Consider the following 18,598-nt stretch of genomic DNA (forward strand, 5'->3'; position numbering starts at 1 on the left):
AAGGGCCAGGCAATCTGGAGCCAACAGAAGGTTTGTAGGGGGTTGGGGACAGTTTATTCTCTAGCGTCTCTAATTATGCTCACCAGCATTACAGGCTTTCAGTAAATCTGGACATAGGCCGGCTAACATCAGGCCAGAGCAGCAGAGTTTACATCACTGTGAATGTGTGAGTTCCTGGAGATGAATCGCTGGTAAAAAAATCCCTTGCCCCAAAAGACACCTCTGTGAGTCCTTCTGTGATTCTATGAAATAATTTCCTAGTAACCTAGAACCACTTTGGGTTTAGATTATTTCAATCACGTGTGTGTGCACATTTATGGTTAATAACATAATAATAATGATATTCTCCTTCAAATAAGAATACTATAGTAATGATTAAACTATTATAATTGGATTAATCATTCGTTGTGAACTGATATGAAAATGGGATCTGAAGTCTCATTAGCTATGTGTCATTGGATAATTTATTCCTCTCTGATTTCATTTGAAAACTGGGGAAAAGAATACCCACCATTCTCACCTAAAAGGAATGTGTAAGAGGAATGTAGATGAAAATATGACAATGCAATAAGACATATAAACCCTACAAGAATGAAAGGTGTGCTTTTCTTCTTTTCTAGTTTAGCAGCATATACAGGTATTTGTGTACATATGTGTACACAGACACAGCCTGAGCCCTCACTGCTCAAAGCACAGTCCTCCAACAACAGCCTAAGCACCACCTGGGAGCTTGTCAGAAATGCAGACTATCAAGTCCCATCCCAGACTTCTGGAATAAGAATTTGCTGTTTAATAAGATTCCTGGGACAGCTGGGTCCTGAGCCTCAGCAGAGTTGCAACACCTATTCTCCGGTTCATTGGATGTACCCAGGTCAGCTGATGGGGAGGTGAGAATAGTCAACCGCCACACCAGGGAACTGAGAGTGTCTACAACTGCCAGCAGGAGAATCGCATCCATCAGCCATGCTGGATCTAAGCGCCCTCTCAATATAGAGATGGAGTGGACATCACCATCCCAGGGTCCTCAGGATGGAGGAATATAATATGAATTGGAGTGGACTTGCTGGTATTCTACTATAGAAATATTGTGACTCTAGCAATGGAAGAAGTTGTATCATTGATGTGGAGACTGTGGCCACGGGAGTTGCTGAGGGCAGGTAGAGGGAGGAAGAGGTGTGATATAGGGCATTTTCGGGACTTGGAGTTGTCCTGAATGATATTACAGGGACAGATGCAGGACATTGTATATCCTGCCATAACCGACTGGAGGGACTGGGGGGACAGTGTAAACTACAATGTAAACTATGGTCCATGTGGTGTGGCAGTGCGGTAGGGTGTATTCACCAAATGCAATCAGTGTGCCTTACTGATGAAAGGGGATGTTGATGTGGGAGAAGCGGGAGGGGGGGCGGAGGGGGAAGTGGGAAGTGGGTTATATGGGAGCCTCTTATGTTTTTTTTTTCAAGATTTATTTTTATTTTTATTTATTTCTCTCCTCTCCCCCTCCCCGCCCCATTGTCTGCTCTGTGTGTCCATTCCCTATGTGTTCTTTTTTTGTCTGCTTGCATTCTTATCAGAGGCACTGGGAATCTGTGTCTCTTTTTGTTGCATCATCTTGCTGCATCAGCTCTCCGTGTGTGCGCTGCCACTCCTAAGCTGGTTGCACTTTTTTTGCATGGGGCAGTTCTCCTTGAGGGGCGCACTTCTTGCACATGGGGCTCCCCTAAGCGGGGGATACCCCTGCATGGCCCGGCACTCCTTGCGCGCATCAGCATTGTGTGTGGGCCAGCTAACCACATGGGCCAGGAGGCCCTGGGTTTGAACCCTGGACCTCCTATGTGGTAGGCAGACACTCTATTAGTTGAGCCAAATCTACTTCCCTTATGTTTTTTAGTGTAACATTTTGTGTGATCTATTTATCTTAAAAAAAAAAGACAAAAATAATTTTTAAAAAAAGACTCCCAGGTGCGTTGTGTACACACTAACATTTGAGAAACCCTACTCTAAATGACCCCTGGTTGCTGAGTTGTATAAATGGGGATCCTCAATATATTTCTGGTCATTAGGATCTCCTTAAAAACATCCCAATTATGAGCAGTGTTTGAGGGGGCGGGGAGAGCACCCCTCAATGTGGTCTCTTTTTAATGACAATCCCCAGCAAGGCAGGTTATGGACTGTACCCGCCACACCAGGCTAGGACATGGGTTCAGCTTTGATCAATGTGGCTGTACTGGTAGGAAACTGTATATTCCCCTGTGATCTTGATTCCAGCAAGAGTTTTCACAGGCAACTGAAGAATAATCGCAAGGGAATGCCAGGGACATTGGTTAAAAATATTGGACAATCCTTGATCCTTTTACAGGGTCAATGTGAATCATGATGATGTTCACCTCAAATGATAAGTCAAGAGGGTAAGCCCCCTGTTGTGAAAACATCCCTTCTTCAAGGTGACCAGATGAAAGGTGCGCTGCAAATGCAAAATGGCAATTGGGTTGGCATTTGTGAGGGTGAGTCTTCAGCGTGATCACTTACATTTTAAAAGCACAGAGTTCAATGTCAGCTCCAGGGTTTCACTTGGCTCCGCTGTGGGTTGATGAGCTCTCTGGCTGGGCACTGGTTGCCAAGGAAACTGCTGCAGAAGCAATTGGGGCTGCCTGGTTCTTCACTGGTTGGTAGAATTGAGAGCAGGATTTCACATGAAAGACAAGCATTTTCAGTGACCAAAGAAAAAGCAAGCAGTGGCTACAGGAGAGGATAATGCCTGCCTTGTCCTCCAGCAGGGCTCAATCATATGCAAACTGTTGAGAGGGGAAGTAGCCTTTAAAGGATCAACAAATAGACCTTAGAAACCCTAAGCCCGACCTGTGGGCTCTATGGGGAGTCATTGTCTTAACGAGGCTTGGAAATCTTACCCTTCCCTTTGCAGGTAAACCCAGAAAAGGCAATGGCCAGGTCAGCCTCGTGCAGCATGCTTGTCTCATCTCGGCACAATTCCCTAAGGACCACAGAGAAATTTTGTCTTGCCATTTTCTCCTTTCTGAAAGGATGGGGTTTGGATGTGCCACTCATTTTTATCTCCCTCACTGAACATCTGTGAATTTTCTGACTGTCTTCAGACAGAATTCATGGTTTCTCTGAGCTCCCATAGGACAATTTCAAGCCTTTATTATCACATTCTTACTGTATTGTGGGAATGTTTTCTCTCTTTAGCAGTAAATAAGTTCCTTGAGATCAAAGATGATATGTATTTCTCTATTCCTAATGCCCAGTGCAGTGTCTGATATGGCAGGTATTCAATAATTATTTGAATGAATTACCCTCCCTTAATGAGGGCTGACAAAGAATGGAGCAGAAACAGCCAAACAACGAAGAGATTTTCGGAAAACCTCACTGAAGCACAGACAACATAATATTCATATTGAGGACTTACCAACTGATAACATTTTATATAGTTAGTTCATTTTCACATTTACACTGACCCTATAAAATAGGTAGATGGGGTTGCCCACACTTACGGAAAAGGAAGTCAAACTTCGGATAGGCTAAGTAAGTTACACAGATGTCACATTTAGCCCCTTGCTGAGTCAGGGTTTGCATCCAGGTTTATCTGATGCAAAGCCGGTGTTTGTAACCACCATACAGACTATTTCATGGCCTTGAAATGTATCAACTAGAAACGCTCTATGGCATTCTTCAGAGGTGACGGATACAAACCTCTCGTGGTGGTGAAACCATCCTTGGTGTAAGGACTTAAAGTAAGATACCAGGTTGCGTGGGATTCACTTGGGACAATTTCAGCAGAATAATTTAGATGAGACACGTTGGGGTCAAATCCAAGCTCACCGGTCCCTAGCTTTGTAGCCTTTTGCAAGTAACTTAAGCACTCGGTGCTTTAGCTCCCTCCTCTCCAAACTGAGGCAAATAATATTACCTTCCTAAAAGGGTTGTTACATGAGTTAAATTAGACAACATATGCAAATATGCTTAGTATATTCCCAGTACAAAGTAAGTGCTCAATTGTTTTAATCTCCATTATCTATTATGATAATTGACTATATTGTTTTATTATGAAAAGTGTTTCTTCTACAGGCTTAAGTAGCTGCTCAAATTTGAGCATCACCTGAATACAATTTCAGAACCACCCTTCTCTTAAAAGCTTAGAGAAGCTAGAGAGGTATTATCCAAGAGAAGAGAAAGCATCCTGTCTGGTCAGTTGACATTCTCATCACAACCTGCCAAAAAATAATCGTGGCATTTGCATAAGTCATTTGATGTCTTTTCTGCATCTGTGTAGAAAAAGCAGAGTAATTTATGGAAGTGCTTTGAAAACTAAAAAGCTCCACACATAGGCTCTTATTCCCTCTTCATCAACTAAATTTCATAAGAACACTTCAGATTTTCTTTCCTATTTAATGTGGACCCCGTGGAAAACCTTTGGGTTGTTTCACCTTTCCACCTGCCCAACCAGCTTGTTGGGGCCAAGACGGGAGAAAAACGCATTTTTTTTTCCCCTATGAAACTCATGATTGAATCACAGAGTTTTTAGAACATGATCTTTCCTTTATATTTCTTAGTGGCTTTTCTATTTCTGTAATTCATTATCCCACACTAATCCACATCCTCCCTAGGTAGAAGACTCTGTGCCTGGAGAAACAGTCTATAATTAATTTGATAGCAGGGAAGCAGGCTTCACAATGGCTGCAGGCCACGGACATAGCCAATCTCCAGCCACACAGAGGGGCCGAGCCTCCCCTACCGCCAGCTGAGAGAGAGCACCGCCCGGCTCTGCCTCCTTTCAGAACAGCCGCTTGGTTCTTACTGCCTGACAAGGGTAAGTGACCGATGAACTCTTCTCCCGGTCCTATGTTCTTCTGCCTGTCTTACGACCATGGTGTTGGGTACGCTGGGGTCGATGTTCGTTTCATTGGAGATACTTGGTAACAATGATGGCCTCCTTGGCAGCCGCAGTTCCAGAGCTTGCTCCCTTTCATCCCATAGTGTTTGCGCAATTGGGTTTGCTTTGCTCCAGAATGTTCTTCAGTTGACGGGATCTGTGTAAACAGAAATATTTCAACCTAAATGTTCATTCATTTCACTCAGTTAATACAACCTTTGCCTTAGGATTGTTTGTGATTCCTGATGTTTCCTATGGACAATTCTAGAAAGGCCTCGGTGGTGGGCTGTTGCATATGACCCCCCCGGCTGTGGAGCTTTGAACCAAACAGGCTCATCCTGGCTTCATAAAAGATGCCATAAGCAGAGACAGAAACAAAGTTAAATCATTATATTTAGAATTGCTTATGCTTCGGTCAAATCAACCTGACAAAATAGAAGTGTCAGAAACCCTGTTTAACTACCTTAATGTGATCGAATTCTAAAATGCTACAGCTGGAAGTAACTGTCCCTTTTATAAATGAACTAGGTAAAGTCACCTTCTTGGGCTCCTGATTGGTGGCAGAACCGGACTAAAACCTTTTCCCAGTATCACTCCCACTAGTCTCACTGTCTCTTGTTTTTGTTTGGAATTGAAAGTTAATGAACGTTCACAGACAAATTAGCTCATTTGATTGGCTCTCTCTTTGTATTGATTTCTATATAACAGTCTATCAAGTGAAAATACAAGCATCTGAACTGATTTACAATCACCCCCTTCTGTGCCTCAACTGGAAAGATCTCAATTTGGATCCATTCCTGCAACGTCAAAATGCCAGACGTCACATATCTGTGTGCTCAGAGGTAGCTTTGCTCCCTTGCTTTCCTTTGATATAAGCTCAGGGATTCAGAGTGATCTGAGCAGGCTCAGAAAGAATTATTCAGTGACAGATAGACAAAGTCAGCAAGTTGAAAAGGACAGCACATGAGAGAGATTTGTTTTGGAAGAGGCTCTGTTGCTCATTCCTCGCTTTCACTGGCGTTCAGAGGGATTCAGACAGAATAAAGGAAGAATGACAAACAGAACCTTCTGCTCACCTTGTCGCCCTGGGGAGGGAGCCGGGCCACAGACCTGCACGGGCCTTGACAGGCCACCGTCAGGAGGCCTGGGTTCCCACCCTGGCCCAGCCACAAGCTTGAGCAAGTCATTCACCCTCTCCGAACCGAACCCCTTTCTGCAGCTGGGATATGTGACAACTGAAGCACATTAGGGTATTTGAACTTATGATTGCTTTTCTGGTGATCATGATGATAGCAGCACAACCAGGCCTTGATCTTCAGAGGGAAAAAAGCACCTAACCTGTAAAAGAGCTGTTCTTTTATTTTTGTTTTTTTCCCGTGGGGTATTGTTGGTAGTCCTGATGGGTGAAATTCCTCTCCTTCCAGGTCCCTGGAGCAGCCCCTGCACACTCTGTCGAGCTGATGACAACAAATGACTGGTCTGTAAAGGTCTCTCATTTCTCATTTTATTATTTCTTCTTCCATTTAAATCTGTCCTCTGTACCAAGTACCTTATAACACATTGCCAGGAGAGCAATGAGATTCCAGATGGTTCACCTCCTAGCCTTGTGATCCTGAGTCAAGGTGAACCTGGCCATCCAGATGGCACTGAGAAGAAGAAACCCCGCCCCTGCACTGAGTGGTTTACGTGTTTCAAGGGACATGACACCCGGGGATGAGCCTCCCTGGCACTGAGGGATCACTACCACATACCAGCTGAAGAAGCAACTATAAAATGACCTTGAATTAAAGATTCAATGCGGAACAGCAGAATATACCTGTCTACATATAATAACATGACTTCGGGAAGCTGTTTGACCTAATGTAAGGGGGAAATGGAAAGGAGAAATGAGATTATAAGGCTGTGAGTCTCTAAAAAAGAGTCTGGAGGTTGTCAGAAGGAATACCCCTATGTACAACTGAACAGAGTCTAAGAGACAGATAAGGTAGATACAACCCCAGGTAATGGTTCTTTTGAGGGATAAAGAGACCCACGGGTTCTATGGTCATGGCAGAAGGGGTTCACTGCCATGACAGATAGCCCTTCTTTGGAGCTGGTGTTTCTGCGTGATGGAATTGGACTCAGAGGGGATCTCTTTTCACAAGACTTGCATGCTACTTTATTGGAATTGTAGTTGGTGCTGGGTTTAAGATATATGTAGGGGATTTGAATCTCTGGACTGATAATATGACACCCAGGCCCAGAGCCTCAACAGACTTCAGCTCCTACACTTTGATTTATTGGACTTACTCCACTCAGCTAACATGGAGTTGAAGAAGGTCAACCACCACAACATGGAGCCTAGAGTGTCTACAACTGGAAGCGGGAGGAGTGCATCCAGTACCCATATGGAATCTAAGCCCTCACTTGACATAGATGTGCAATGGACACAACCAATCCAATGTCCACAGAGAAAATGTGGAATGGGTGTGGGAACGGTAGCCATGGTGGCTGCTGGGTGTGGGGAACGGGAGGAAGAGATGAGATGTGGAGGTGTTTTCGGGACGTGGAGTTGTCCTGGATAGTGCTTCACGGACAATTACGGGACATTATAGATCCCCCCAGGGCCCACTGGATGGAACGTGAGAGAGTCTGGGCTATGATGTGGACCATTGACTATGGGGTGCAGTGATGCTCAGAGATGAACTTACCAGGTGCAATGGATGTGTCATGATGATGGGAGAGAGTGTTGCTGTGGGGGGAGTGGGGGGCGGGGGCGGTGGGGTTGAATGGGACCTCATATTTTTCATAATGTAATTTTAAAAAATAAATAAATAATTAAAAAAAAAAAAAGAGTCATTGCTGAATAGAACTTAAGAAGAATTTTTGAGGGGCTGGAGTGGGGAGTATGTGTAAAAGTCCTTGAAATTTCTGAACAACCATTTGGTAGAAGACTTTCTCTCAGTGAATATAAGATATGAGCTATATAGAAATTGACATAATAAAAAAAACTTTTATTAATGAGCGTGATGTCAATTGGGTACTTTCCTCAGTTTCATCTCTTGTCATTACAAGCATCTCAACCTCTGTCAGGTTCAGCATTTTCTGTTTGGGCAAGAACATTAAGTGCTGGCCTCTGGCATCTTAATCACCCATTGTTTTATTTTTGTCATCATTTTCTTGTATCTAGAGTGGAAAAAAAAATAGGGTTCAATACCCTGACTTAATGCAACAAAGATTTTCCTAACTAGAAATAAGTAGCCTTTTCCCAATTCCCATGGGTTTCTTTGGCTCTTAGTCTTTATAATGACTTGAATCTAGTACTTCGTACAGTCACGTATCTAGCTCAGTATTGTATACCTATAGTGTTTGTTGTTTAATACTCAAAATATGCAATATACTTCATACTGATTCCTAAGAGATTTTACAAAACAACCATCAACCACACTTTGTAATAAATTTGCATTTTCCCCTCAAATGCCATGAGTAACATTGCCTTAAAATGATTATATATGCAAGAGAACGCTAAGTGAGAATTCCCTGTTGTTTGAGAATACAGGCTGAGGCTCTAACTGAAAAGGAAGGGTGTTAATTGTCCACACATTCTAAAGGGAGATGCCAGAGAATCTAGGCAAACCTGCTAAGGAATAATCCAAAACTCAGTTTGGCCACGCTTACCCAACCTATCTCCCCTCCCCTCTGGGGGTTTATATTTACAAAAAGAGGAAAGACTGTGGGATAATGAGGAGAGTTGCCACAGTACAGTGAATCACCCTATTGGTAAGAAAAGAGAGCTGATTTTCTTCCATATCAAGTTATGTGAAGACTTGGCTTCCAGAGAGCCATTCATGGCGGGGAGAGGGCACTGGTGGCAGATGACCATCCATTCCCTAGGGATGAGTGTGAGCTGCAAAAATGTGCAGGTCCCACTGCCTCCCAGCTCTTAGAGATAGTGTTATGGTCTGCTAGGGGGTGGGGACAGAAGGATTAGTGTGTGACTCTTACCTGGAGAAGTCTGAGTGAGGGTGGCAGTCTGGAGTTTCCCTCCTGGAAAAAGAACAGAAGGGTTTATAATATGAGTAATCTTCATTCCCGTCAGGACTCCCTTAGGCTGGGTGGATGCAAAACCTCATAATGATAAAGACTCTGATCTAAATGGCTTCAGTGGAAGATTGAATTATGCATCCCAATTTCGACATGTTCTTAAACTTGACCCCCATTCCTGTGGGTTTGAACCCATTATTAACAGGTTATCTTGAATAAGTTATTTTAGCTATAGCATGGCCCAAATGAATGAGGGTGGGCCTTAATCTAATACTGGAATCCCCTATAAACAAAAGAAATTAATACACAAGGAAAGAAAGCCAAGGGATGGAGCTAGAAGCCAGAAGTCAAGGGAACTCAGAGAGTGAAGAGAGGACATTGCCATGTGATGGAAAAACCAAGGAACTCAAGGATTGCCAGTCAGAATGCTATGGATCCGGAGATGAAGCAAGCCTTCTAGTCTCTGAAACTGTGAGCCTATAATTACTGATGTTGAAGCCCAACCCATTGTGTGGTAATTGTCATAGCAGCATAGAAAACTAAAGCAGCTTCCTTCCAGGAGTGAGGTAACACTGGCAGAAAGAAACTACAGGTGTAATAAGACCAGAGGTAGGAGGGTAGGAGGTGGAGGTTGGGGTGGGTGTGGTGGGGCAGGGAGGTGGTAAATGGCCAACTGGAGATTTCAGGGCCTCGCCAAGGAAGTAGAGCAGCAAGAGGTTCCAGGTAAAAGGATTCGGGAATCTGTGTAAATCCATAAAAGCAAATGACCCTAAAACCCGTCAACCCTCCTGCCATGCCCAGGAGGGCACCAACACTAGAATACAACCTTCTAAGTCTCTTATTCTCCATACAGCTCTCAACATACCCCTGGAGCAATCTGAAGTAACACAGAGCACAAGGAGTTGAGAAATGTGTGGAAATGAAAAAGAAATCGCACGCCCCTCTCCACCACAGGTTTCTGAGCCTGAATGGGGCCCATGTTGGCAGAGTGAAAAGCTTTAATTATGAGAGACAACATGAGCAGTGAACCCTCAGGTAAACTATGGACTATAATTAATAGCACAGTTATAATAATATTCTTTCAATTGTAACAAAGGAACCACACTAATGCAAAATGTTAAAAACAAAGGTGGGTATTTGAGAACTCTCTTTTCTACCTGATCTTTCTGTAAACTGACATCTTCTGCCACTTAAAAAAAATCAGATGAGAGGTTAAAGTTTTAATATTAGGTTGGATTAGACTTTTAAAAACTATTATAGAAAATTTCAAATATACCAAAATAGAAAGAGTAATGTAATAAACTTCCATGTACCCTTCCCCCAGCACAAATAGTTTCATCTGGGTGCACCTATATCCCCTTTCCATATTAAATTGAAACAAGACTGCACTTGACTATCTGAGTACTTACATGCTTTGAGGAGTCTGACTCCAATCTGATGTTGGGATGCTGGCAGCTTTCAGGCCCTCTTCTTCTTCTTCCTCTTTTCATCCCACATTTAGGCAAGCCAAAAGGGTGCTCCCTCCCTAGGTGCAAACCCTGAAAATAGGATTGTGCCAATCCCATAGATTTCCAGATCCTTTATAGCTATTAATGGTTTATTTGCAGGGTTTGGTAGTTGTCCCATCAAGTCAGTCAATCTCCCACTCAGTATTGGTGTTGACAGTGAGACTGATGTATACACATAAAACCAAAAGGTCTGAAAAGTTTTACTACTCATATACTGTGAACTTCTGGGGAGAGTGGGGCAGGTATCAGGCCGCTATGGAATGGCTCGAGCAAAATGAGAACATGTGCTTTGGGTTTTTACTTGCGGTTAGGGTGTGGGCCCTGGGTGGGTGTCCTTGCTACCTGTGTCCCCTCTGAGCTGGACGGGCCCTTGGGTGGCACACAGCAGAGAGAGGAAAGGCTGCAGTGAGTGGTTCCTCCCAGTACCACAGAATTGTGCCAGCGCTCCGAGGCCAGTGGTGGTGTGGCACTTTTCCCAGCACCAGCTCTCGCTAGGAATGCCGAATGTACATGATTAACTATAGCGCTTCATAGATGGGTTTCTAGGAAAATTTTTGTTTCCTACTGGCATCACATGTTCCTACCTATTGATGCTCGAGGCACAAACTGGCCCATCTGAGAAGTGATTTAACTAATTATCCAGCAATGATATTGAAGATCCACCTCTGGTTTCTACAGCTGGATAAATATGTTTTCAACCCAGAACTTTGGGATTGGTTCATATCCTGAAAAACTATTCCAGGCCCTCCTAGGTTTAAGATAGAATACTATAAATTCTACCAGGGAAAGTCACTTCTTCTCTCTGGACTTTTTCAGGAATGATCCCAATGTACCAAAAATACCATAGAGCCTAAATCTCAACTCTCAGGGGTTTATCAATTCTCAATTACTAAGTGCCCATTGGAGACAGCACACAAGAAATGACTCTGCACCTCTTTTCCCAATTCCTCATTGAGTTATGTCTCAGTAGCTTGAAATCAGCCATGGTGTATTTACACCACAGCAATTGGCCAAGGCGGCAAATCAGGGATTTTATTTCATTAAGCCAGTTGTTAAACATTTACCAACATACAACAATTAATGTGGAACTGGGAGAAGGGGAAGGAAATGTTATATAAGGAGGGCAGAAATGTATGACATTTAACATGGAATGGCTTCTCATCTCTCTTTCCTTAGCTCTCATTTGACTTATCTCTTTGCTCTTTTCATATGTGTGAATTGCCACTCATCTTCTAATTCCAGGTTTGATTGGCCCCTGATTTAAGAGCTTGGATACTGAAGTCAGGATTCTGAGCCTGCCACTTCTTTCTAATTATTTTCCTCATCAGAAAATGGGAATAATAATAGTTCTGTTCTTCTGGAGTTACGTAAGAAATAAGATACTGTTTGGCCTATATGGGCATCCAATAGATATGTTAAGTGAATGTGGTATGTAAAAGTACTTTGTCAATGTTTGCCAAGAGTTTAATAAATGTTGAATAATAAAAACTGATTTTCAGTAGCCAAGAATTACATTCAGGTATAAATTCATTCACCTTTTTAATTCTTTCCACAGAAACACCATTTTTTCCAAATGGTATAAGAAAGGAACTGTTTTTGAAATTTTGGATTGATAGCTCTCAGATGAAACATTATATAGTTATTTGTCCTCAAACAAAAGCCCATCCACTGCTCAATCAAACCGGAGGAGAAGGAGAAGCTAGACTGAGGTTGGCAGGCATGAGTTGGCTCACCCACACATGACAGGTTGCAGATTCTGGGCATGCTATAGCATATCCTCAAAGAATATTTATCAACTATCCTTCTGTGCCTACTGCTTTATATATTTTGAAAATGTGAACTTTGAACATGCTCATTGTAACATTCATTTTTATATTTTCATTTTTTAATTTATCTGAACAAATTACTTTAGCACTTTCAAAGTTCAGTTACCAGATTTTTTGAAGATTTAGCTAAAGAAAATAACTCAGCTTGAAATTGCATCATTTTTAATTTAGGAAACTATATATTTCTTGGAGTGTCTGTCTTATTTGGTATTGGGGATAGAATTATGCCTCTCTGTAAGATTCAGTAGAGAGATTAATGGGAACAATAACTATTACGGAAAATAGAGACGATAGCAACTATTTGTTTTGTCTAAAAAGAAGGAAAAATAGAAACAAACTGCAAATTTAATGCACTGGTAGCCAGCTGTAGAAAGAAGCTGTTCCTTCTACATATAATGATACAGCAGTGAGTATATAGCAGTTTATAAATCATATTTAGAATGGAAAGAACTTTCATAAGGAAAAATAACCAGAATTAATGGAGTCTATACAGAATTCTTCCTATTGCTTCCCAAGCACCATCTCCATTTCCTATTTCTTCTCTATTCTCTGAAAATTGGTACAAATTCAAGTGTCAGCACATGAATTGCATGAGCAGCCCATTCTGCAAGATTTCATTAGTTAATCCAAGTCATATCATTATCACAATTTTTCTCCCTCCACTTTAGTAGACCTGTGGGAAACTATAGTTCAAGAAATAAGTATATGCTGAATGTATGTTCAGCATTTTCTTAGGGTAGACACTACAAAAGTGTGAAATGCAGCGTCTACCCCCACCACTTACAATCTATGTAGGGAATAGAGTTGGCTACATGCCACAATACTTAACACTATAGCATTGTGTATACTTCAGTGCTAGTTTTACACAATTTACCAGTTAGTGAACTAATTTAGATACAAGGGAAATAATGGAGACTCACAGCCATTAGTGTTGAGATAGGATATTGGAACATTTGAATGTTCAGGAGAAATGGAGGACTTAGGAGTTGGGTCAATCTTAAAAAAAGAAAAAAAAAACTTAAAAAAACAAGTGACTATCAAGAGGAAAGGCAGCAAGGAAAAGCTATTTGACCTAAATCTGTCCTTAGAGTGGGCAATATCTATAGATTATCTCCTTGGCTTTGTGGAATGCATATCTCATTTCCTCAGCAGCTAGCTGATCTCTTTTACTCTATATTGGAAACCCAAAGTAGTGATTTTTCTTGTGTCTTCTAAATGCACTTAATACAATCTGGTTATATTGAAATTGAACCATTTTTACTTCTGCCAGGTGCCGGTTTTCAGTATGCAAAGGACAAGTAGGAATTTTGCTCCAGAAAATTTGCTCTAGCAAAATATACCCATGCTTCTCTATTTACAACCCAGGTTTTGAAAAAATAAGTAATCAGAAACCTACTTTTACCTTTTAGATAATAGAGAGATGGTAAATATTATAATTGCCTCATTTAAAAAAAAAACTTCATTTAAAAAAAAACACCTTTATTTCAACATCAGAAAAATAGAATAACAGGCAAAAGACAGCTTAGCAAATTATGGAAGTATTACTTTAAAAAATCCTGTCCAGGGGCACTTATCTTATTTAATCAAAAATCAAAGTCAGTTGTTTCTCTAGTGTCCCAAAGATGAATAAATGAGTACAGATTAGTTAAATGACATGACCAAGTTCTCCTTGTTAATAAAGAAAATGAAATGAAGTATACTTGATCATATTCACATCTCATAAAACTAAATTCTGTATTTTTTACCTTTAACTTTGATACAGTTGCCTTTGCTACAAAAATATTAGAATAGTCTATAAATTATATTAGTTGTATTTTTCTCATGCATCACCATACTCTTAACACCTTGTAATAGAAGAATATTCTTGTATTTGTACTATTAACCACAAACCTCACCTACCACTGAAACCACTATATTACACAGTCCCCAGATTGCCCTCTAGCTGTCTTTCAGTTACTATTATCCTCCCTAGACCACCCCTTTCAGCCACAATCACATTTGTAAATCAGCAGTGATTTATAAATCACTTTTATATTACATGCCTCAATTTATAGTTATTTTTAATAAATGCAATAGTAGAGAATGTAATGTCAAATCACAAGGCCATCAAGCCACTACTAAAATATCCATAGAAGTCACTGTGTCCTGCCAAAACCTAGTTCAAAGTTTGTAGACATCAAGATGCTAAATTACAGTAGCACAACCATACTGGGCTATTATAAGCACTTTTTCTTTTTCATTATCAAATATAGAGCATGATTTTTACAAGCTAACAGTGACTTGGAGTTTTCATTTGCAGCATCACAGGGAGACATTTAAATGGTGGTTATAGTGACCTTAATAAAGCTGAGAATATTGGCTTAAGCCAAGAAAAGAATGGTTGACCTGGACAGACAAGCATTAGCCAAAAGGGAAAAAAAGTCTTTCTCAGATGAATCAGATTTTAAAGTAGATTTAAAGCCAAAAACTTTGGAAAAACTTCATTTTATTCCATCATCACTGTTCACTTAACAGATGGTAATTAAAGAAACAAGTAGAAACCTAGGGCACATTAAATGTGGCAACATTTAAAAAGCTGTAAGGCTGTCCAAAATTTCACAGCTTGCCAAATTTACATTTTTATTAACCTCTCCAACATTTTATTTCTTGGCTTCTTAGTCACAAACTAACACTCACAGGCACTCAAACTGACTCCTCAACTCATCCATTCAACATCCTTGACCAATCCTTCACAACTCCTAAATACCAGAGGTTCTGATTCCAAACAGCTGTTGTCCTTATTTTTAAACATTTGTTGGATGTTGGGATCTTATATTTAGCCATTTCAGGAATGGCTACAACCAAGGCAGCAATGTGTGCTCAGTAACAGTAACACCATCCCGATGTCCGGGAGCTACATCAGTGGGACTTGCTCCAAAGGCCATTTCAATTTTATTCATCTAACCGCGGCATTTCTCTCAGTCGTCCCCAAGCTGCCATCCCTGTCTATAGCATGCCCTTCACATGCCACAGGCTCTTGCTTTCTTGCCACTTCTCACTGAGATGGACAGAGATTTTCTTCCCATCTGTGTTGTTAACCCTGTATCTCCAATTGAAGGAAGCATTGCCTTTGGTTTCTACGAAGAGCCCCAGTGTTGAAAGACCTTCCTTTGCTTTACTTCAGGTTATGGTGTCATGGTACACTCTCCTGTCAGGTGTGTCCCATCCTGGAAAATGCCTCAGAGGACTAAGAGGCTACCATGATTCCTCAACACTCCCTGCCATGAGGTGATGGTGCCTCCAGATGCGCACGATCTGCTTTGGCTAGACCTGCCCTGATAGTCCCTGCCATCAAGGACATCTCAGTTTAGTAGAACAATAGGCATGTAAACCGATGTTTACATGGCACTTATAGAAATAAATGCAACTTGCCATAGGAACAGAGGAAGGAGGTGCTAACTGTGCCTAAGGGTGAGTGAGGCTATTCACCACAGAGAGCAGAGGCACAGCACACAAAACAGAGGAGACATGGGCCAGTCTCAGCAGCAGGAAGAAGATAAAAGATTCCCTGAATTCCAAGTGACGTAATTCCTAATATGCACAGGGAGGTACTGGGACATACCCAGAATGTGGAAGTGCTTTCATGCTTAGCTGTGAAATTTGGGTTTTATATACCAGGCGATGGAGTTCCTTAGAAATAATTTAAGAGGAGAGCAAGGCCAATCTTATATTTCAGAAAGATAACACCAATGGCAGTGCGGAGCATGATTAGGAACCTCAGGGGAGGGCCTAAGAATGTTTTGGTTTCAAAAACAAAAAAAAAATTTATTGCAAAGTGTTGAGTTATCTCACTTCATTGAAGAAATTATTAAACAACGAAGACTGGCAGAACCTGGGAGTAACAGGAGTCTGTGGTCAGTTTACAAAGTGATGCCATTAATGCATGCCAGTTCCACCAGCTCTTGGTCACTCTGTCCCTCTATTCCAGAAAGAGAAAATTCAAATTCCCAGGGGAAAAGAATCTAATTGGCCCAGCCTGAATCAAGCATCCATGTTCAGGGGGTGGGGTTATATAACAGAGTTGTAGCCAGTAAGTGTCCTGTCTTTTGGAGCAGCTGGTGACTTTCAACAAGTTTTTAGGCATTGTTTCCAATCAGAGAGGGATTAGTTGATGTTTATATTTATGGATAGTTAAGTTTTATGAAAAATTGTTAAAAATATTATATGATCTCTTGATAAATTATCAAAATACTTGGGATATTTCATTTCAAAGAATAAACATTTTAGAAAAAGTAAAACTTGAAAATCAGAAAACAAAACAAAACAAAATGAGTGGTGGGATTACAACTGTTATTTTCTGTAGCTTCCAAATTCTCTGAGTAGCCACCTACCACCAAAGAGATTTAGAAAATAATTAATCTAAACTAAGATAGAGCAGTGGTGATTAAGAGGAAAATGTGTGAAACATATGATACCTGTAGTCATTCATCAGAAGCAACATAATTTGGTAAATTATTGGACATGGGAACAAGTAAAGTAAACTAGAATGGTTCTTCTAGCTTGTAAGATGGAGAATGGCATTACTAGTCATCAGTGAAGAAAACAAAGAAGGAAAAGTTTTGACAGGGGAGATGATTGATTCCATTCTGGATTTATTGAATTTAAGATGCCTGTATGACATGCCCAGGAAGAAATACTCAGTGGAGAGGCAAGAATCTGGATTGTGGGCCCAAGAGAGATTTGAAATTTGGATGACATTAGTGTGATTGTTATCACTGGAAGCCATGGATATGAATGTGATTGGCCAAAGAGACCATGTAGAGAAAAAAAGAGGAGGGAACCTGGGGTTCATGACATGGGCAGGGCAAAAGAATAAACAGTGAGAGGTGCTATTGTACTGATTAGAAAATTTTAGGGGGCTTTTTTGTGGATAGGGATGGCACAATGTGGCAGAGACATGATTACATGAGACAATAATAAATTTGAGATAATATAGTAGAAACAATGAATATAGAATGACAGTCTATTTCAAGAAGTCTTCCATGAAGGAGAGAGAGAATGCATCATATTTATTACATTGGCTTCTTTGTATTTCTGGTGACAAAAGCTGTGCATACAAAGTTTGGAAAATATAGATAAGTATAAAAACATAGATTAGAAACTTTAATAATTCTTCAGAAGAGATGGACATGAACATACTTACCAGTGGAGGAAGAGACGTTTATGAAAGAATAACAGAGAAAATAATTGATGACCAAATCTTTGGAGAAAACAATAGTGGTTGGGAAAGATTAATTTTAAAAAGAAAGAGAACAACTCTTCCTTTGAAGTTGAAAGTTAGGAAGCTGAGAGAATATGTTAGCTTCTTTTCACTAGGAAGTAGGAGGCAAGACCATCAGCCAAGAGAGATGGGGAGGGGACTTGCAGAGTTAAAGAGAGGTGCTGTGTTGAAGAAAGTGGTGGGAAGTGGGAAAGTGATGTTTCCAAGTGCAAGAAATCCGCAGCTACATAAAAGGCTCATCTAACATTGGAAGTTGTACTTTTATACAAACTCCAATCTGAACATTTTGGGATTTAAAAAAAATCTTCAGCGGGCTCCCTGAGTCTTTCTCCAGAAAGACAAAAGGTAGATGGATGATGAATGCAGGACTGTGCAATCCAGAACAGAAAGGAGAGAAGTACAAGTTGTTAAGACTTTAAATCATTAGGAAAAGACCAACTGGCATGGCTTGACCACAGTATTTTGGGAAGGGAAGGGAAGGGAAGGGAAGGGAAGGGAAGGGAAGGGAAGGGAAGGGAAGGGAAGGGAAGGGAAGGGAAGGGAAGGGAAGGGGAGGGGAGGGGAGGGAAGGGAATAGGGAATTGAACAATTGAAATGAAAGAGAACAATCAAAGAACTAGGGTATCAGTTAAAGAGCAGGTTTGAAGAAAATAAATGAGAAAACCAAAGAGGAGTATGTAGTTGTTGAGGAGAATATCAAAGTTGTTTTTTATTGAATATTTCAGAGAAAATAAAACTGATTAATAATGTTTATTGTTTTATTCCTTCTTTTTTATTTTTTTATTATTTTAAATATACCTAGAATACATAAATGTTACATAAAAAATGTAGGGGATTCCCATATCTCCTACTCCCAACCTCTCCCACACCTTCCCACATTAACAACATCCTTCATTAATGTGGTACATTTGTTACAATTGATGAACACCTATTGAAGCATTTCCATGAACAGTGGATTATAGTTTACATTATAGTTTAAATTCTGCCACATAATTTTGTAAGTTATAACAAGATGTATAATGGCCTGTATCTGTTATTGCAATGTCATTCAGGACAATTTCAGTGTCCAGAAAATGCTCCCATATTA

The sequence above is a fragment of the Dasypus novemcinctus genome, chromosome 11 (assembly GCF_030445035.2).
Source record: "Dasypus novemcinctus isolate mDasNov1 chromosome 11, mDasNov1.1.hap2, whole genome shotgun sequence".
NCBI lineage: Eukaryota > Metazoa > Chordata > Mammalia > Cingulata > Dasypodidae > Dasypus > Dasypus novemcinctus.